This window comes from Artemia franciscana, unplaced genomic scaffold (assembly GCF_032884065.1).
Source record: "Artemia franciscana unplaced genomic scaffold, ASM3288406v1 Scaffold_601, whole genome shotgun sequence".
NCBI lineage: Eukaryota > Metazoa > Arthropoda > Branchiopoda > Anostraca > Artemiidae > Artemia > Artemia franciscana.
The window spans coordinates 242,708-264,523 of record NW_027066312.1 but is presented as its reverse complement, the minus strand read 5'-3'; the positions used below and the strand labels follow the sequence as shown (position 1 = coordinate 264,523).

The 21,816-nt window shown below is 35.6% G+C and overlaps 1 protein-coding gene across 5 annotated transcripts in view; it reads right to left on the bottom strand.

Annotated features, from left to right (window-relative positions):
• Positions 1 to 21,816, bottom strand: part of LOC136043445 (uncharacterized) — a 147,457-nt gene that overhangs the window by 38,159 nt on the left and 87,482 nt on the right. The window lies entirely within an intron of this gene.

The window sequence follows — 21,816 nt, the reverse complement described above, 5'->3', positions numbered from 1 at the left end:
TATGGTGGTATTTTAGTGTTAATTAAGCAGGGCTTTTTACAAAATTATATAAGTGTTCCTAGCAATTCAGAAAAAATTGCATGTGTTCGAATTCCTCTTACAAAGGGCAAAAGATTGATGCTTGGAGTGGTATATAAAGCTCCTCAGAATAGCTCATATAGTACTGAATCAACATGGGATCTGCTCGAAGAAGAGATGAGACATTTACGATGTCGATATGAAAATGATTATTTTTTAGTTGTGGGGGATTTTAACGCTTATATTGACTTATGTAATGAAATGAATGAAGCTTCTCTTTTAGGAACACCAGATTTGATATCTGATATTTATAAGACATCTAGAATTAGCAAGCACTTTAAAAAAAAAGGTTAATTGCAGGGGTAGGAGACTTCTAGAGCTATGCTCTGATAGTGCTCTTTCGGTTTGAAATGGACGATTTGGTAAGGATGCAGAGGTGGGTGAGTTTACCTCTGTCAGGAAAAAATCCAAGCATAATTGATTATATATTGGTTGTGCTTGAGCTTGTGAAATACACAATGTGCGATGAGGTTCTAAGTATCATAGGGTCAAATCATTTTCCAGTGGAGGTTAAACTAAGCCTTATAACAGGAATAATGGGTAAAGCAAATGTAGTGAAGAATAATCATGATGATTTTGAAAAAAATGTTTATTACAAGAAGCCTTTAAAAGCCGATTGGAGGGCGAGGAGCTGGAGTTGTTGGGAAATGAACTTACAAGGCCCAGGGCAACTGAAAGGCTTGAAATTATTTACAAATCATAAATGGATGTTGATACGACTCTAATTGAATTAGGTTCAGTTATCTATAATTGTGCTCAAAAGTCTGAAAGGTTAAATAAGAATATAAATGTAAATATCTTGGACACTGATTGTAAAGTAATGAAAAATTATTTACTAGAGGCAGTTAAAAATTACTCTTCATCTGAAGAAAATCATGAATTATTGTTGATATTTAAAGAAAAAGGAAGAGAATATAAAAGGTTGATAAAAAGAAAAAAGTGGCAGAAGCTTAGAGAAGAACTGGAGGAGCTTGAGCAAGCTTTTAATCTAGGTAATACAAAAAAGTTCTGGTCAAAAAAGAAATCAAATGATAATAAAACAAAGGCCCTATCAGATATCCCAGCGGCCGATACTTGGTCAGGTTATTTAGAGAGTATAGAAGGAGAATGCATAGAAAAAAGTAATGAAAACTGGAGCGATTTTGTTTTGTTCCCTATGAGGGAAAAGGATTATGATTTGGTAAGGGAAATTTCGTCAGAAGAAATTAGGAAAGCTGTCAGGAATATGAAAGGAAGATCTGGACCAGGAACAGATGGAATACCAGCAATTTTGATAAAGAGGTCACTTAATGTGATATTACCTGTGTTAGTTTACATATTTAATAGAATCATTAGTGATGGAGTATGGCCTTCTACATAGAGGACATCGATAATGGTACCTATACTTAAAGGTGGGAGTGCCAGGGACCATGAGAGTTATAGGCTGATAGCCTTAGCTCCTATACTTAGCAAAATCTTTGAGGAAATTTTAGACAGCCGGTTAAATGATTGGCTAGAGGGTATTGGAGTTATGAGAGAAGAACAGGGAGGTTTTAGAAAAGGCTATAGTACCACAGATAGAGCGTCTATTTTAAGTGGATTAATTGAAAAGTATGGAACAGGAAAAAATAAGTCCATTTTTAGACTTAAAAAAGCGTTTCATAATGTCAATAGAGTTCTACTTAAAAAAAAGCCTACATGATATGGGGCTACCTTCTTGTTTCATTTGTTTGGTTGTAAATATGTATTTTTAAACTAGTGCAATAGTAAGAGTATGTGGGTCGGGTATTTCGAGGCCTTTTAAAGTTAAGAAAAGAGTAAAGCAGGGAAGCACCTTGTCATCTCTACTTTTTGGTCTTTTTATTAATGATATTGCTGAATTTTTAGCAAAAAATGGGTTTCAACAGTGAGATTAGGTAATAAAAACTTACCAGTATTGTTTTTTGCGGATGACACTGCTCTAGTGGCGAATTTGGCAAATAATTTACTGAAGCTCCTGGATTTAACAAATGATCATCAAAGATGAAGTGCCTGCAGGTAAATGTTCAGAAGTCAAAAGTGATTATATTTAACAAGAGAAACGATAAATGTGAAAGTAAATTTTGGTTTAAGGGGGAGGAGATACGAGTTGTGGATAAAACTAAGTATCTTGGATATACTTTTCAAAGTAATTGAAGATAGAATTCTTATATAAAGGAAACTTTAAACCGGGGAAGAGCAGCAATGTTTACAATTTTCCGGAATAAAGTAATGGGAATAAAAAAAATTGTCGTTACATAAAAGCCCATTCTACATTACGGAGCAGAGATTTGGGGGTATGACAGAGCGGCTCAGTTAGGGAGTATTCAATTAGGGTACTTTAAGAGATTGTTTGGGCTGCATAGAGCAGCTCATTCCCAGTTTTAAATTGCGATCTAGGTATATGGCAACTAATAAATTCCAGACTAGTCTCAATGTTTAAATTTTGGATGAAAATCGTCCAGTTACCAAGTGACAGGTTGCTTAAGGCAGCTTATGAAAATTTACTCTCGCAGGGGAATAAAAGATCATAACCACTGAAAATAAAAGACATTTTAGACAAAACAGGGTTTTCCTTTGTTTTGAATGAAGGTGTTGGACCAACTTATATAAATAAAAATTGGGAAAATGAGGTTAAGACAGTACAAAATTTATAAAGTATTCTAAAGAAAGATGTTCTAGTGAAGACAGATATACTTGCCTGCTTTGCAGAGTTAAAAAAGATTATTTAGTGCATTGTTTAAGCCGGTGCCAGGGGCTCTCTACGATAAGGGAAGGGATTTTTGGAAATAATAAGTTGATACTTCCAGGTGTCTTAAATAGTGCGTCGCCTCAGTTTATTTGTAGAGTAGCAGGGTATCTGGAAACTTTGTTAAATAAAAAACATAATAATAATAAATAAATAGTTTGAAAAATTTCAGTACAAAGTAAATGTAATGTTTTATTTATGTCCTTTTCCGAGTGTTCATAGACCCTTTTTTCAAGTATTAAGTACTAGTATTAGGTTAATGCAATGTTTCATGTAAGCGTTTTATGATGATCACTGATCAAAGTTCATGTTATTTATGTCTTTCGTTTATGATATTGTACTGTGTTCATGGCTGTATATTTGGCTTTAAAATACACTTATCTATCTGTGAAGTGGAATTTTGTACTTTTTGCCAGAAGAAACATCACGGATACGTGTTCATTGGTTTTTTTTCATCAGGGGTGATCGCATCGACCCAACTGTTCAAGAATATTGGGAAAGGGTTCATTCGAATAAAATTAAAAATTTGAATCCCCTATTTAAGTGACAAAAAAGATTGGAGGGCATCTAGCCCCGTTTCTATTGCCCTATTTTCCTCAAAATTTTGAGATGCCTATTTTGTCCATTATAGTTAAAATACCTGGCAAGCATACCTTTGGATATAGCATGACTCCCCCAGCCCCAGGGGAAAGGTCGGTAAGTCGTTTTGGTAAGTATATAGAGAGTTGTCAGTGGGAAGGGGTGAAATATCTGTTGGGGGGATTTTCTACACGGCTAATCTTCCATGGGAAGAGAAGTTTCTGGGGGGTAAACTTTCCAGGGGAATTTTACACTGGGTGGATTTAACAAGATTCATACACAAAATTCTTTTTAATTGCATTATTTCCTCCTTGCCAACTCAATTTTACATTAGGAGATGATCCGGGGAATTATCTGGGGGCTTTTTTCAGCATACTTGAATTTCCAGGAAAATATTTCCACGGAAGAGAGGAAATTCAGAGTGAAAGGGAAAACAATTAGAAATTTAAGTCTTTTTCAAACGAAAGTATTCTAAGGACAATATTTCAGGCTGAATCTTCCGCTAGAAATTCGTAGGGAGAGGGCGATTTTCATTAAGGATGGAATTGTCCAGAGGGAATTTAACGGGAGTAAGTATTTTACTCGGGAAAAACTTCCACGGAGTAGTTTCCCATGGGAGAGGGAAATATTAAAGGAGGGTGGGCTGAATTTACCGGCATTATTTGAAAAACGATCAGAAATTAAATAATAAAAACTATTTTTTCTTAACTGAAAATAAGAAGCAACATTAAAACTCAGAATAAATAGAAATCATTCAGTTTTTGAAGGAGTTACCCCCTCCACAATACATTGTTCTTTACACTAAGGTTTGATAGGTTGTTCCAATTTTTTAAGAACGGCTCCTAAATATAAGGGCCGTTAAATCTGAATTAGAAGCTTTTTTGAAAGTCCTAAAGGATTTAGGTAAAGAGCAAGGTATTGAGGTGGGGGCAACACATTCATATACAGAAGAATTTGTGTTTGTTTTGAGTTTCAATGCTGCTCCTTACTTTCACATAAAGCAAAACTTGTTTTTTTTTTATTTAGTGTTATTAAGTTGCGGTACGCAGATCTTTAAATGTGACATGTTATAGCAACCGGAAGATCAAACAGGTTTAAAACATTTCGTTTTAACGAGCTATAAGAAGGAGTGACCCGGGCTTAATAGTAACCGAAAATCTTCAAAACGGTATTTTAATACCGATAGATATATAAAAAGAACCAAATATTTCTGCTGATTTCAGATATATAAGTTATTCAAACTACTAGTTATTCAAGCTGATGGCAAATGTATAACGAACTTACAGTTCGTTACCACGAACTGTTTCATCAAGAGATTTGTGACTGTTATTGAAAGATTTGCTGTCTTGAGCGTATAAATCATTTAATCCTCGATCCCATTTTGATCCAAAATAGAAGAGATTATTTTTTTTTTTTATTTTTAGCATGATATTTATAAATGGGTAGTTATGCCATATAAATATATAAAATTGCAACCTTGAATATTGAGAAGTTAAACAACAACCATCATATCGACATTTTGAGTCTGGCAGGAGGGATGAGGTAAATAGACAGGGAGGAGTGTTCATGATGAACAAGGAAGCTGCTAAGTTCTGCTTAGGTTGGGAAGGAATCATAAGCAGCGCAATAGCACTGCCTAAGTAAAGAGCGATGTGGGCACAGTGTATTATTTATTATTGTTATTTTTTGTCTTGAACCAGGGTACTTTGCATCGAAGTAATTGTCGTAGAAACTTCAAAAGGGGTCCTTTCGATTGGAAATTAAAAGGGCTAATACTCTTTTTAATAGTTGACTGTGATTGGAGGGCAACTATCCGCCCTTCCGCGCCCAATATTTTCCTGAAGACATCCAATGAAAATTTTGAGACAGCCATTTTGTTCAGCGTAATTATAAGTTCCACAAATTCTGTCTCTAAGGAAGATACTCCTCTAGAGCTCTTAGGGCAAAGGTTGTAAATTATGCCCTGAGGGTATATATGGTTTATATAGAAAGGGTGATCGTATATGCTTTGGAGGGGGCCCATTGCATCGGTTATAAGAAGTTTAGAGGCTCTTTCAAGAATCAGTGATCAGAGGGTGGATACCTCAAAACCTCGTATTATCCCAAAATGCATCTGATAGAAATTTTTAGATGGTCGTAGTTTTAGTCGTAAAAATTTCAAAAAATGCTCATTTGATTAGAAATTGAAGGGGTTATTGACCCTTTTAATTACTGAACGTGATCGGACGGCAACAAACCCCCCTCACAAGCCCAATATTTCGCCAAACATATCCAATCAAAATTTTGCGACATGCATTTTGTTCAACTTAGTTAAAACGTCCGTAAATTATGTTTTTGAAGAAGAGTCCCCCTCCCTACCCCCAACCTACCCTCAGAGCAAGAGCTGTAAGCTATGTCCTGGGGGGATATAAGGTTTCTTATAGTAAGGTAGGTCGTAAAAACTTTGGAGCGTGTTCATTGGATTGGTAATCAGAAGTTCTAATGACCTTTCTAAGATTCAAAGTGATCCAAGGGAAGATAATCCTTCCGCCACACTTTGAATTTCTCCGAAATATATCTGACAGAAATTTTGAGATGACTACTTGTTAAAATAGTCAAAAGTGAGTGAATGGCAACAAGCCCCCCTCCCCATGCTCGTCAATTCCTAAGACATTTCTAATCAAAATTTTGAGATAGCTGTTCTGTTCAGCATAGGTGAAAGGTCTGAGAATTATGTCTTTGAGAATGATAACCTCCCCACAGCCCTCAGTGCAAGGGTTGTAAACTATGCCCTGAGGGCATAGGAAATTTTTAATGGAATAGTAATCGTAAAAACTCTGGAGGAGCCTTATTGTATTGGAAATCATAGTTCACTTTTTAAAAGTCCAAGGGATTTGGGGTAGCTGCCCCCACTTTGTATTCTTAACAAATACATCCAATAAAATTTTTGAAATATTCACTTGTTCAAAAATAGTCCAAAGATAACACAATAAATCTCTTGGAGTGGAAAGAATACCCCAGAGTTTGGGGTAACGGTTGTAAGTTATGCCCTAAAAGTATATTACGTTTTTTTGAAGGGGTGGTCGGGTGAACTTTAGAAGAGGCTCATTTGATTTGAAATATACAGTTCTAGATCCTTTTTAAGAGTGAAGCTTGATGGAGAACAACTCGCCCGCCTCCCTCACATCCTCTTTTCCCAAAACGCAATAAATTGAAAATGTGAGATAGCTATTTTGTTACCAATAGTCCAAAAATCGCATAACAATGTCTTTAGGGTGGGCTATGATCACAAGACATATTGGTATATATATAGTCAAATACTGATATATAATCACAAACACAATAATATACTGGCTTAAAAATCACAAAAAGTGGCTAAAACCACGGTATTCTTCATATACGGCCTCAATTTTTTCCACAAACAGCTCAGCACTGGAGCATGGTATAGGGCTGTTTAATAGCAAATTTTAAAGGAAATTGATGGAGTTGAAAACCTTTTGTAATTAATAATTCATCGTTTAAGAAAAGCTTCTTCGGTGTTTTTAGTAAATCAATAAAAAAAGAAGAAAATACTTGATCAAACAGTTCGTGGCAACGAACTGTAGTAAGGAATGAACCGGCTCAATAGTAACCAAAACTCTAAAAAAAAACATAGTTTTAATACCAATAGTTACATCAAAAGAATTGCATTTTTATCCTGAATTTAAATATATAAGTTTAAACAAGTTTAGTCCTGCCTATAAAAAGTTACAATCCTGAGAAAATCACACCATGAAATTCAGCGTGTCAGAGAACCCTATTGTAGACGTTTCAAGCTACTATCTACTATTAAATAAAAAAATTAGTTTTTTTTAACTGAAAGTAAGGAACAACATTAAAACTTAAAACGAACAGAAATTACTCCGCGTATGAAAAGGGCTGTTTCCTTCTCCACGCCTCGCTCTTTACGCTAAAGTTTTTAATTGTTTTAAAAGGTAGAATTGTGGCAAAGAGTCAAACTTTTGCGTAAAGAGCGGGGTGTCGAGAAGGAAACAGCCCCTTTCACACACGGAGTAATTTCTGTTCGTTTTAAGTTTTAATGTTGCTCCTTACTTTCAGTTAAAAAAACTAGTTTTTTTTATTTAATTTCTGAACGTTTTTGAATTAATGCATGTTTGATTTTGGCTCTCCGCACATAAATTGTTAAAATTAAATTTGCATATTAATTCTTTTTTTAGCTAAATGGCGTTCTCTTAGTGTTGATCAGATGATTTTGAGAAATAAAGGGCAGGGAAGGAGGCCTAGTTGCCCTCTATTTTTTTGTTACTTAGAAAGGCAACTAGATCTTTTAATTTTTAACGAACGTTTTTATTAGTAAAAAATATACGTAACTTAAGAATTAACTTACGTAACAAACTTTTATATTTTTATATTTTTATTATGTATATGAGGGGGTTTGCACCCTCGTTAATACCTCGCTCATTACACTAAATCTTAAGTTTTGTCCCAATTCTCTACGAATGACCCCTGAATCAGAAAGGCCGTAGAATAAATAGTTGGAACTACTAAAAATACTTTAGCATAAAGACCGAGATATTTAGGTGAAGAACCTTCTCATATGCGTAATAATCTCTGTTCGTTTTAAGTTTTAATGCTACTCCTTACTTCCAGTTGAAAAAACTTTTTCATGTTTATTTTTTCATTATTATTTTTTATAGTAATACGCCTTTTTCATTGAATTTCTCTTCCCCCATGAAATATTCCTCCAAGGACAGATACTCCCACATAGTCCCCTCCCCTCAACCCCACCCCCCAAACCAAAAATAAAACCCCCTGAAAACGTCTGTACACTTCTCAGTAACCATTACTGTATGTAAACACTGTTCAAAGTTTGCAACTTGCAGCCCCTCCCCCAGGGACTGTGGGGGAGTAAGTCATTCCCAAAGACATAGGTCTTATGGTTTTCAACTATGTGGAACAAAATGGCTATCTCGAGATTTTGATCCGTTGACTTTGGGGAAAAATGAGCGTGGGAGGGGGCCTAAGTGCCCTCCAATTTTTTTGGTCACTTAAAAAGGCCACTAGAAATTTTCATTTTCGTTAGAATGAGCCCTCTTGCGACATTCTAGGACTACTTGGTCGATACAATGACCCCTAGGAAAAAAAAACAAAAAAAAAAAAAACAAATAAGCACGCACCCGTGATCTGTCTTCTGGCAAAAAATACGAAATTCCACATTTTTGTAGATAGGAGCTTGAAATTTTTGCTATATGGTTCTCTGATACGCTGAATACGATGGTGTGATTTTCGTGAAGATTATATATTTTTAGGGGGTGTTTCCCCCTATTTTCCAAAATAAGGCAAATTTTTATCAGGCTCTTAACTTTTGATAACAAAGACTAAATTTGATGAAACTTATATATTGAAAATCAGCATAAAAATTTGCTTCTTTTGATGTATCTTTTAGCATCAATATTCCGTCTTTTAGAGTTTCGTTTACTATTGAGCCGGGTCGCTCCTTACTACAGTTCGTTTCCACGAACTGTTTGAAAATAAGGAATTTTGTATTTTTACCAGAAGACAGATTACGGATGCGTGTTTATTTGTTTTTTGTTTTTCCCCAGGGGTCATTGTATTGACCCAGTGATCCTACAATGTCGTGAGAGGGCTCATTCTGACGTAAATTGAAAGTTCTAGTGGCTTTTTCTAAGGGACCCAAAAATTAGAGGGCACTTAGGCCCCTTCCCACACTCTATTTTTCTCCAAAGTCACAGGATCAAAATTTTGAGATAGCCTAGTCTGTTCAGCATAGTCGAAAAACCTAATAATTATGTCTTTCAGGACGACTTAATCCCCCACAGTCCCTGGGGGAGGGGCTGAAAGTTGTAAACCTTGACCATTGTTTAAATATAGTAAGGATTATTGAGAAGTGTACAGACGTTCTCGGGGGGACTGTTTCGTGTTGAAAGGGGGGATCAGAGGAGGGGGATACATGGGAAGATCTTTCCATGGAGGAATTTATCACGAGGGAAGAGAATTTCCATGTAGGGGCTACAGGATTTTCTAGCATTACTAAAAAAAAAACAATGAGAAAAAAAATTCAGCTGGATGTAAGGAGCAGTTTTTAAACCTAGAAGAACAAAAATTATTACGTAAATAAGGGGATTCATCTCCTTTACAGTGCCTCACTCTTATTTTTATTCACATCTTCTTATTTTTAATTTATATTTCTTATTGCTAAATTATTTTTAGTAATTGCAACTATCTATTCTACGGCCTTGGTGATTCAAGGATCATTCTTAAAGAATTGGGACAAAATTAAAGCTTTAGTGTAAAGAGCGAGGTATCGAAGAGGGGTCGAACTGTTTCATATACGTAATAAGATATAAAAATGTAGAAGTCCGTTACGTAAGTTACGTATATTTATTACCATTAAAAACGTTCGTAAAAAAATAAAAAGTTCTAGTTGCCTTTTTAAGACACCAAAATTGGAGGGCCCTAGTCCTCCTCCCCCACCCCTTTCTTTTAAATCAAATTGTCCGATTAAAACTATGAGAAAGCCATATAGCCGAAAAAAATGAATATTCAAATTTCGTTTTAATTATTCAGGTGCGGTGAGCCAAAATCAAAACAGGCATTAATACAAAAATGTTCAGAAATTAAATAAAAAAACAAGTTTTTTTTTAACTGCAAGTAAGGAGCGACATTAAAACTTAAAACGAACAGAAAATATTCCGTATAAGAAAGGAGTTGTCTTCTCCTCAACGCCTCACTCGTTACGCTAAAGTTTTATAATTTTTTAAAAAGTAGGGTAGTGAGAAAGAGTCAAACTTTAGGGTAAAGAGCCAAGCGTTGAGGAGGGAATACCCCTTTCATGTGCGGAATAATTTCTGTTCGTTTTAAGTTTTAATGTCGCTCCTTACTTGCAGTTAAAAAAAATCTTTTTTTATACAGAAGCGCTGCCAACATTTGTGAGACTAGGCAATTGGGAAGAAGTTGGAAAGTCTGTGAAAAAATCACAACTCTTCAACAAATTGATAGCAATTCATTTGAAGCAGTGACTGTTACAGGAAGGTGAATAGCCCAGAGGCAACTTTATGTCAACTAGTGATGAATCTGAGTCCTGGGACCGCAGTTATGTAATAACTATAACTTCAATTTGATTCAATTTTTATGGCACCTCAAGTTCTGTAACCTTGTTAAAATGAAGTATTTCAGGATTAGTAAATAAAATTTAAGAAATTTAATGCGATTTTAAAAACGTGACAGTTGATGAATTTCTGTGATTCTTGGGCAAGGTTTTTGCTTAGGGTTGTGGGGCCGATTTGGAAGGTGCAAGTAGTTCTAGGTGACAGCAAAGGAGAACAATTACGATTTATTTCAGGAAAGTTTTTACATGTAAGAACTCTCAAACCAGAGTCGCATTGATAGGATTGCCAAAGGAGATGAAATGAATTGGATGGAGGTAGGGTTTCACGGGGTTTGGGCACGAAGTTATGTTTAGAGGGTTCTTCATAAGAGATGGGTACTTGATTATTAAACGGAACTTGCTCAAGGATAACGCTTCAATTAGATATGAATAAACTGGTTTCAGAGCCACAAAGACAAGTGACGGGTGACATGAGGCATTAGACTTATAAAGATTGGACACATTAAGGGGGATGGTAAAAAGTATTTGGACAGCGTAAAGTTAGAAAACAATTCTTTCTTGATAATTAATTTTAAAAAAATTCCGAATAAAATGTTTCTTAAAGAAAAGTAAAGGCCACATTAAACTTAAGATCACAAGAAGTAGTAACCTACAATAACTCAAACTCAAAACAACCAGAAATTACTGTTGAAAGAATAAATGAAACCCAAAATGAACAGAAATTGAATAAACAGTCATAGAAACAATTATGTAAACAATTAGACAGACGATCATGTATGTACGTAAAGATGTATAAATTTATTGCCCATCATAAATGAAAAATACAACACTGTTTGAGTATAAAGAAAGAAAAAAATAAATCCTGACAAATACACACGAAACCAAATCAAAGAAAAACTGTCAGGAAAAAAATATAAAAAAAAAGAATTAAGAGTAACTACATGTAAGAACAAACATTATTAACGAAGGAGTATATCATAGGTCCTTTGACCAATAATTGAATTGAATTTATTTATAACCCGTTATAATACACATGAAAAACGGAGTATAATGTGAATAAAAGAAAAGATGAAAAAGAAAATGACCTAAAAAACTACACAAAAAACTTTGCAACACTTCACCTTACTTAAAAACAATTAAAACATACAAAAGCAAAACATTCATTGAATCAAAATAGCGCTCCATAGGTGCCGACCAATTCTACTATTATAAGCTTCTATGCTTTTTCTGATAGAAGCGTTCGGGTCTATGATGCCGTATCTTTTAATGACCCAGGAGCTGCTTGACCATGGTGGAAGGCCAAGCAGGTATTTGACATACCGGAAATAGATTCGCCAAAGCTCCTTCGTCTCGGTTATCGTAAATGTACGCCAAAAAGGTACAAGGTATAGGAAATTCGGGAGTGCAGATGCATTGTAAAGTTTCGCTAGCAGTTTGCGGTTGAATCGAAGTTTGTTTGATACCAAGCTTCCGTATGCAGCTGGTGTTCGACGTTGGAAATGAAGGATCAAGAGCCTTCTAGTTGCTTTAAGAGTGTCACCGTTAGGAAGCCCTAAATATTTCATTTGTGATTTTCGGGAAACTGGCGCGCCGTCGAGATTAATAGTAAATCCTGCTCGAGTTTCAACCCAGTTGAACAGAACCACGTCCGATTTTTCTCTATTGAATGTAAGGTTAATCTTAGCATATTCTTTACTTAAAATAGCAAAATTTTCGAACGACTATACTGTTCGACTCGGGTTAAAAATATCATCTGCATAAGCGATAAATTACACATCAATCCCTTTTAAAATACACGAAGGAACTGCGCTGGATTGGGCGTTCAGTTTACAGTTATTAAAGGGAACTTGAGAGGTAAGGGCACCCTGTCTGACGCCTCGACGGACTGGAATAACGAAGCGTGTTATGGTCCCATCAGGTAGCCTGATTACAACAGCAAGATGGTTATACATATCATACAAAGCACGAATGGCAGAAGTGTCAACTCCCCGCTTATATAGCTCAAGAAGAATTTGTGCGTGAATCAGAGAGTCGAAAGCATGGCTTACATCATGACTTCCTAGGACGAGCAAATCACCAGACTTATCAGCATCTATAAGTATTGACGATATTGCAGTAAGCGCGTGGGCACACCCTAGGCCGTTTTGGAAGCCAAACTGATATGGCGGCATGTAGCATTTATCTGTAAGTTCTGGCATTACGAGTGTTTCAAAAATCTTGCAGAAAGTAGTAGCAACCGTAATAGGGCGATATGAAGAACACTCATTCAGCAATTTATTTTTTTTGGAACAGGAGTAAGACGATCAGAAGAGAACGAGGTTGGAACTATTCCAGTTGTGGACACCATTTGGAACATGAGATCAAGGTGACAAAGTAGTAGAGGACTTCTAAGAAGAATATGTTTAGCACAAATATTATCTGTACCCCTCGAAAAAGGTTTCATGATTTTTTGCGCAGAATTTATAAAATCAGACAGTGAAACAATAAACGTGGGTTTAGTCTTTTTTGACAGTATCGGATTGAGATCACATTTAAGGGGATATTCCACTTTGGAATCAGGTTCTGAAAACTCTTTCAAAAAATACTGTTGCCAGGCCTCAGCAGAAATATGAGCTGACTGAGCGTTTCTTTCACTCTGGTTGCGGGTCAAACTTTGCCACAGAAGCGTCGGATTACACATTACCTTTTCTGAAAAATCAAAACGAATAGCGGCTCTATGTTTTTGCAGTTCTTTGGAAAAATGGCACTTTGTGGAAATCCACATTTGGTTCACTAAGCCGTTCTTGGGTCTCCTGCATTCTATCCATATGCCTAGCCAAAATTTGGCATTCTGGCAGGCTTCAACAAGGGATGGGTTCCCGGACCAGCCCTTAACTTGTGACCCAGCACGGACTCTGGATCGAGGGACAAAGTGCGATTCCGCTTGTAGTAGCGCATGCAAAATAAGTGACGAGTACATATTTAGTTTTAGACGAATTTCAGACGTGGGAATAGACACTGATGTTTGGAGCAAGTCAAAAGGTATTCCTATCTTTGAAAGTAGATTATCGAGCCAGTACTGATACTGAGTCAAATCAATTTTACTCCATTCAATGATTGTACTCCATTTTAAAGGTCGATTTGAGTGCATTTGATAAAATGGTGCACTGATTCGGAACGATAGCGGTAAATGGTCAGAAACAAGAAATTCACGGAGCACATCTACTGTTAATGAGCAACTAAAAATACTGCTAGATACAAGGACATGATCAAGGTTAGAAACTGATCCGTTAGGGTGAATGTACGTAAAGTCACCCGCTTTCGGTACAAGAGCACTTTCATTGGGAATCAGACTAAGCAGAAGAGCTGAACGCGAGGTTTTACATTTGGATATAGGTTATAAGAGGGCAAACATATCATGTATCAATTGGATGAGAGAAATATTAACTCTGCTTTTATAAGCAGTCAATAACATACGCAGATGTCTACCCGTTTCAAAGGCTCTACTTAAGTCTAACTCAGCAAAATGTAATACCTTATTATTTTCTTCAGCATGTAGAAGTAAATTAGCAATCTAATGGTGAGCATGGTTGCGGCCTACTCCTTTCTTGAGGCCGAATTGGTTATACGGTGTATAACACTTCACAGATTTCTCGTCAATAATTAGGAACTCGAAATCTTTGCACAAAACCGGTGACACCGTAATTGTCCTAAAAGAAGAACATTGGCCCAAGGGCTTTCCCTTTTTTAGTACTGGGAATACTACATTATTTTAAAAACAAACAGAAATTATTCTATATTATGACGGGTTGCCCCTTACTCACTGCCTTGTTCTTTACACTGAATTTTGGCTGTTTATACCAATTTTTTAAGGGCTGCTGATGAAACAAACGGGCTGTTTAACTAGAATAGGAAGCTTTTTTAAAAGTGCCAACTGCTTTAGCGTAAAGAGCAAAGTTTTGAGAAGGGGGCAACCATTCATATACAGAATAAATCTGCCAAAATTAGTTCACAAATTTTGTTTTAATTTTCATGTACAGTGAGCCGAATTTAAACCTGCATTAGTTGAAAAACGTTCACAAATAAAAAAATAACTGAAAGTAGAGAGTGACATTAAGACTTAAACAATCAAAAATTATTCTGTGTATGAAAAAGGCCATCTACTCCTCAACACCTCACTCTTTACCCTAAAATTTTGCTCTTTGTCACAACACTACTTTTTTAAACAATAAAAGCTTTATCGTATTGAGCCAGATGTTGAGAAGGGAATTCCCCCTTAGTATGCAGAATAATTTCTATTTGTTTTGAGTTTTAATGTCACTGCTTACTTTCAGTTAAAAAAAGAACTTGTCTTTTCTTTATTTAATTTCAAGATACTCAAATGTTTATCTGTATATCAGAAAAAAGTCCAATAGATTGACTTAACTTCAGAATGAATGTGTCTAATGTGGAAAAACCCAGGTTATTGAATCGAAATATTTTTTAGGCAATTCAATTTTGACCGGTGTTTCGTGGCAGAAAAACCTTGGGTTTTTGGTTCATTAATTTGTAAAAGACCGTGATTTCTTTTTTAAATTATTTAGCATTCCTTAGATTGATTTATTAAACGATCAAATAAAAGAAAGTTTGACTCTTTCTCTTAACTCTACTTTGCAAAACAAAAAAAAGTTTTAGCGTAAAGAGCCGGGCGTTAACGAGGAAAAGCCCCTTTCATATACGGAGTAATTTCTATTCGTTTTAAGCTTTAATGTCGCTCCTTACTTTCATTCGAAAAAACTTTTTTTTTATTTAATTTTTGGACGTTTTTGAATTAATGCATGTTTTGATCTTGGCTCTCCGCAGATGAATAATTAAAACAAAATTTGCATATTAATTTTTTTGGCTAGATGGCTTTCTCATAGTTTTAATCGGAAGATTTTGAGAAAAAAGGAGTGAGGGAGGAGGCCTAGTTGCCCTCCAATGTTTTGATTACTTAAAAAGGCAACTAAAACTTTTAATTTTTTACGGATGTTTTTATTAGTAAGAGATTTATATACCTTACGAATTAACTTACGTAACGAGCTTCTATATTCGTATTTTTTTATTACGCATATGAGGGGGTTCACCCTTCGTCGACACCTCGCTCTTTACACTAAAGCTTAAATTTTGTCCCAATTCCTCAAGAATAACCCCTGAATCACAAAAGCCGTAGAATAAATAGTTGAAATTACTAAAAATACTTTAGCGTAGAGAGCGAGATATTAGGAGGTGGTGAGAAACTCATATACGTAATAATCTCTGTCCGTTTTAAGTTTTAATTCTGCTCCTTACTTCCAGTTGAAAAAAAATTTTCATATTTATTTTTGCATTCTTTTTTTTAAATAATACTAGAAAATCCTGCGTTTCCTACATGGAAATTTTTGTCCCCCATGACAAATTCCTCAATGAAAAGTTCCCTCAACATATTTCCCTCTTCTCAACTCCTCCCCCAACGAAACAATCCCCCTGAAAACGTCTGTATACTTCCCAATAACCAATACTATATGTAAGCAGTGGTCGAAGTTTGTAACTTGTAGCCCCTCCCACGAGGACTCTGGGGAGTAAGTCGTCCCCGGAGACATAGTTATAAGGTTTTTCGACTACACTGAATAAAATGGCTATCTCAGAATTATGATCCGGCGACTTTGGGATAATAATTAGCCTAGAAGGGGGCCTAGGCGCCTTCCAATTTTTTGGTCACTTTAAAAGGGAACTAGAACTTTTCATTTCCGTTACAATGAGTCCTCTCGCAACATTCTAGGATCACTGGGTCGAGACGATCACCCGTGGAAAAAAAAAATAAAAATAAAATAAAAATAAACACGCATCCATGATCTGCCTTCTGGCAAAAATGGAAAATTCCCTATGTTTTTAGATAGGAGCTTGAAACTTTTATATTAGGGTCCTCTGATACGCTGAATCTGATTTTGTGATTTTTGTTTAAATTCTATGACCTTTAGGGGGTGTTTTTCCCTATTTTCTAAAATAACGCAAATTTTCTCAGGTTCGTTACTTCTGATAAGTAATACCAAACTTGATAGAGCCGGGTCGCTCCTTATTACAGTTCGTTACCTCAAACTGTTCGATTCGTTACCAGGAACTGTTTGATTAAATATAAAGCAAGTTTGTTTAGCAGGGAGCAAAATTAAAACTTGAAACGAATAGAAATTATTCCGCATTGGAGGGGATATGTCCCTTCCTCAACCTCACGTTCTCTATACAAAATTTTTCTAGACAAGGAGAAGGGTCAATTAGAGCGACTGGGCCTAATGAGGTCCCGCATTTAAAAGGGTCCTGTATTCCTACCAGAATGAACAAAAACAAAATTTCAAAGTTTCCAGCCAATTTTTTTGGATGGTAGTGGATAAATTATGAACTATTAAAATAATTAAAAATATATTTATTTTGAGTTCTCAAAGCTGAATGATATTTATTAATGTGTTTACTATATAATAAGGTGATAAAGGTTGATAATGTGGATTCGGCGAGAAAAAAAAATAAATAAAAAACGATATTTTCCTGCTTTAGTAGTTAAGATAGATAAGCCCTTGAACGAGGCCTTGACCTTAGTCACCCATCCAATCACCAAGGACAAACAGTAAAACCCAACACAATCAACCACATAAAAAGGTTCACAGACATGCAACTTTGGCATTACCAAATGTAAGCCATCATTTTGACTCTTTGTCGCAAAAATTTAACTCTTTGTCACAGTTCTACTTAAAAAAACTAGCTCAAAGAGCGAGGTGTTGAGGAGGGGGGAACTCCTTTCATATACGGAATAATTTCTGTTCGTTTTAAGTTTGAATGTTGCTCCTTACTTGCAGTTAATAAAACTTTATTTTTAATTTGATTTCTGAATATGTTTGAATTAATGCATGTTTTGATTTTGGCTCACATGAATAATTAAAACGATATTTGCATATTTTTATTGTTATTAATTTTTTTTTAGCTTAATGGCTTTCTCATAGTTTGGATCGAACGATTTTGATAACAAAAGAGGTGGGGGAGAAGGCCTAGTTTCCCTCCCATTTCTGGTTACTTAAAAATGTAACTAGAACGCTTTGATTTTCTTATGAAAATTTTTATTAGTAATAAATATACGTAACTTACAAATTGAATTACCTAACGAACTTCTATATTTGTATATTTTTATTACGTATATGAGGGGCATCGCCCCCTCGTCAGTACGTCACTCTTAACACTAAAGCTTGAACTTCGTCCCTGTTCTTTAAGAATGACCCCTGAATGACACAAGCCGTAGAATAAATATTTGAAATTACTTAGAAATACTTTAGCGCAAAGATCAAGGTATTGTGAAAGAGACGAACCCCCTTATGTGCGTATTCTTTTCTGTTTGTTTTAAGTTTTAATGCTGCTCCTTAATTCCAGTTGAAAAAAAGGATTTATTTTCCTTTTCTTTTAAATAATGCTAGAAAATCCTGCACCCCCTTCATGGAACTTCTCTTCCCTCATGATAAATTCCTCCATGAAAAGATCCTTCTACTTAACCCCCGACCCATCCCCACCCCAAAAAAGTCCACCTGAAAACTTCTGTACACTTCCCAATAATCATTGCTATATGTAAGCAGTTGTGGACTGAGGGGGATTAAGGCGTCCTCGAAGACATCATTATTAGGTTTTCCGTCTATACTGAACAAATGTTTGATCTATACTTTCAAAATTTTGATCCGGTGACTTTGTGGAAAAAATGAGCGCGGGAGGGGGCCTTGATACCCTCTAATTCTTATCACTGAAAACGGGCAGCAGAAATTTCAATTTACGCTAGAATGAGCCCTCTCGTGACATTCTAGGAAGGCTCCTTTCTAAGTAATGAAGTTAGAAACTTGGCCTACGGCACAAAAGTCAGCTTTTGAACTAAGACAGATAGATTTTTTTTTCCGACGGCAGTCGATTGGTCTTGATGATCTGATCACAGTATATGTCATCAATATTTTTGTAGAAAAATTCCTTCATGAGATATATCAGTTTGAAAGTTTATAGGGGTTGACAACTTCACTAGTAAGATACACACTGACACCACAAATAGGTTGATCCAGAAAGGGTATCAGTTGTGCCTCTTAAACCATAAAAATTTTCTTATCACTAAGAAAATTTAGAGTTTATCCTCTGCTCTTTTCTACGTGACGATGTTAGAAACATCTTTCTTGACGAGCTGATCTAAGTATATGTCATCCATGTTTTGGTAGAAAAATTCTTTCATGATATATACCAGTTTGAAAGTTTTAAGGGGTTGCCAACTTCAGTAGTAAGGTACATACTGAAACAAAAAATAGGCTGATACCAATTGAGAGACATATATGGGAGTTTTGAGTTTTGAGCAGCAGTCGGCTGTTAGCTTACAATCAACTTCGGTAATGAGAGGTTCGCAACTTTTGCTAGTTGGTGTACCTATTATTTGTTTCCGGTGTATTTGATGGTAAAACCAATTTGGTTCCTGTGGTAAGACATATAGGGGACTTGTAAGTAATAATAAGCTTTTAGGCTACAATCATTTTCAGACGAGGGGTTTGCAAATTTTGCTAGTTGCAATTAGGGGTTTGTAACGTTTACGATTTGGTTTACCTAGTATTTATTTTAAGATTCTTACAGATTAACACCTTTAGCGTTTAATCGAAGCGAGGAAACAAAACCAAAATACTGCTATCACAACACTTTACTTGGCGAAACCAAGTAAAGTGTTATGGCTAAGTAAAGTGGCGAAGCAAAGGTTGCCACAACATCTCACGTTGCCCATGCAACATAGATCTAGTATTTGCTTTATGTCAGTGCTTAGCATATTTTTGCACCAAGTTGGATTTTGGCTTGTTTTTGCACAGAGTAAGTCCTCAGATTGAACATGGCTATGTTATGCCACTTGTTTGATTACAAAATCCATATTTAGGTCATTCCTGCATTAAAGAAATACTTTTTCTGATCTTATTAGATTGCAACAGGGCCAACTTTCGGAAAAAAATATATATAATTTATTGGTTATTTGTGTAATCTTGGGGCCTTCCCTTTAGGGCTATATGGGACACTTCCCCTAGCACACATTTTTGCCCTTTGAACATTCAGTAGAATGGGACCAATATGATTCCAAGGGCAGCTACCGAATACATGGGGAAGAAAAAGGGCATGAGATGGAGACTGATTGCCTTCTAAACTATTTTCAAACGATCGAGTCCCTTTCTAAGTTCTTAACATCGATGTTCTAAATTCTGTTCTATACAAAAGAGTAAGAAAACGATATAGTGAAAGATACATCATATCTACTAAGCCAACACCAGTACATTGACTCTAGTGAAAGGTTTTGTTTTAGAAAAAAGTGCCCCATTTTCATATACCAGAATCAACAGTCTTGATCCCAAGGACTTCTAAAATTCTACCGAGTAGAAAAATACACGATGTGAATCGGCTAAAAACAACAGAAAAGCAATTTACATAACAGCTTAGTTCCCAAGGACTTGCTGCAACATGATGGTAGAAGAATTGGTGGTAGTGAATTGCATATCTCGATCTAAGAATTATATTTTTTATGCTGATTTTAAATATATGAGTTTAGTTATACCCATAAAAGGTTACCAGCCTAAGAAAATTGCCATATTTTCGTAAAAAAGAGAAACACCCTAAAATTCATAGAATCTTAATGAAAATCATACCAAAACAATCAGTACATAAGAGAACCGTACTTTAGAGATTTCAATCTCCTATCTACGAAATTAGGTTATTTTGTACTTTTTGCCAGAAGAAAGATCTCGGAGGTTTTTTTTTCCTTCAGGGGTGATCGTATCGACCCAGTGTTGCTAAAAAATAGGAGAAGGCTCATTCTGATAGAAATCAAAAGTTATAGTGCCCTTTTTAAGTGACCAAAAATTTAAGGGTAACTAGGCACCCTCTCACGCCTCTTTTTTCCAAAAATCGTCTGACCAGGATTCTGAGACCGTTGTTTTGTTCAGTATATTTGAATTGTCCAATAACTATGTCTCTGGATATAACATGATGAATATAATATAGTATTAGTATTTGAGAAGTATACATAAATTTCAGGTGGGGAGGAGAGGATGAATTTTTTGCTGGGAGGACTTTTCACGATACGAATTTTTCATAGAAAGGGAATTCACCAGGGGGTTAAATTTTTAGGGAATGTTGTATACTGAGTGAATTTATCCGAATCGCTTTCAGGAAATTTCGTTATATGTCTTGCTTTGTCTTTACTGACGCGTGGAGGTGTTAAGGGTAATTTTCCGGGGTAAATTATTACCAGGAATGAATTGTCCAAAGAATATTTCCGTGGGGAGGGATAATTCCCCGTGGAGGTGGAGCCAGATTTTCTGGTGCTATTTGAAAAACGATCAAAAATCAAACAGTTCGCCCTAACGAACTGTAAGTAAGGAGCAATCCAGCTCAATGTTAACTAAAACTCTAAAAACAGAATCTTGATACCAATGAATGCATCAGAAGAATGAAATTCTTATGCTGATTCCAAATATATAAGTTTCATTAAGTTTAGTTTTACTCATCAAAAGCTACATGCCTGAGAAAATCTGTGTTTTTTTTTAAACGGGAAGAATCCCCCAAGGAGTCATACAATTTTAATTTAAATCACACAATCAGATTCACTTTTTCAAAATACCCTACCTAAGCTTTTGCCAATAGAAAGATCGAAAAAAATTCGAGGACAACTAGGCTCCGTGCGACGTCACTTTTTTCCCAAAATCGTCCGAAAAAATTCTGAGATAGCTATTTTGTTCTTTTAGATAGCTATTTTTGCATATTTGAAAGGTCCAATAATTATGTCTTTGGAGATAACATGACCTCTCAAAGCCTTTTGGGAACGTTCGTTAAGTTATAAAATTCGCCCGTTGTTTGCATATAGTATTTGGTAATGGGAAGTATGCATACATTTTTATTTTTCGTGTGGGGGAGGACGAATTTTCTGCTGAGGGATTTCCCTGGGGATAGGGATTTTTCAGTGTTTCTAAAAAAGATCAAAAATCAAATAGTTCGTGGTACCGAACTCTAAGTAAGGAGCGATCCGGCTCTATACTAACTGAATTTCTAAAATCCAGAAATTTGATACTAATGCATATATCGAAAGAATTATCATATTAGGCTTATTTGAAATAATTTAGTTTTTTTAAGATTATTCTTACCCATTAAAGGCTACGAGCCTGAGAAAATTGGCTCGATTTTCAAAAATAGGGGAAGCCATCCCCTAAAAGTTATAAGATTTAAATGAAAATCATACCATTAGATTCAGGGTATTAGAAAACTCTACTGTAGAGGTTTCGACATTCTATCCGCA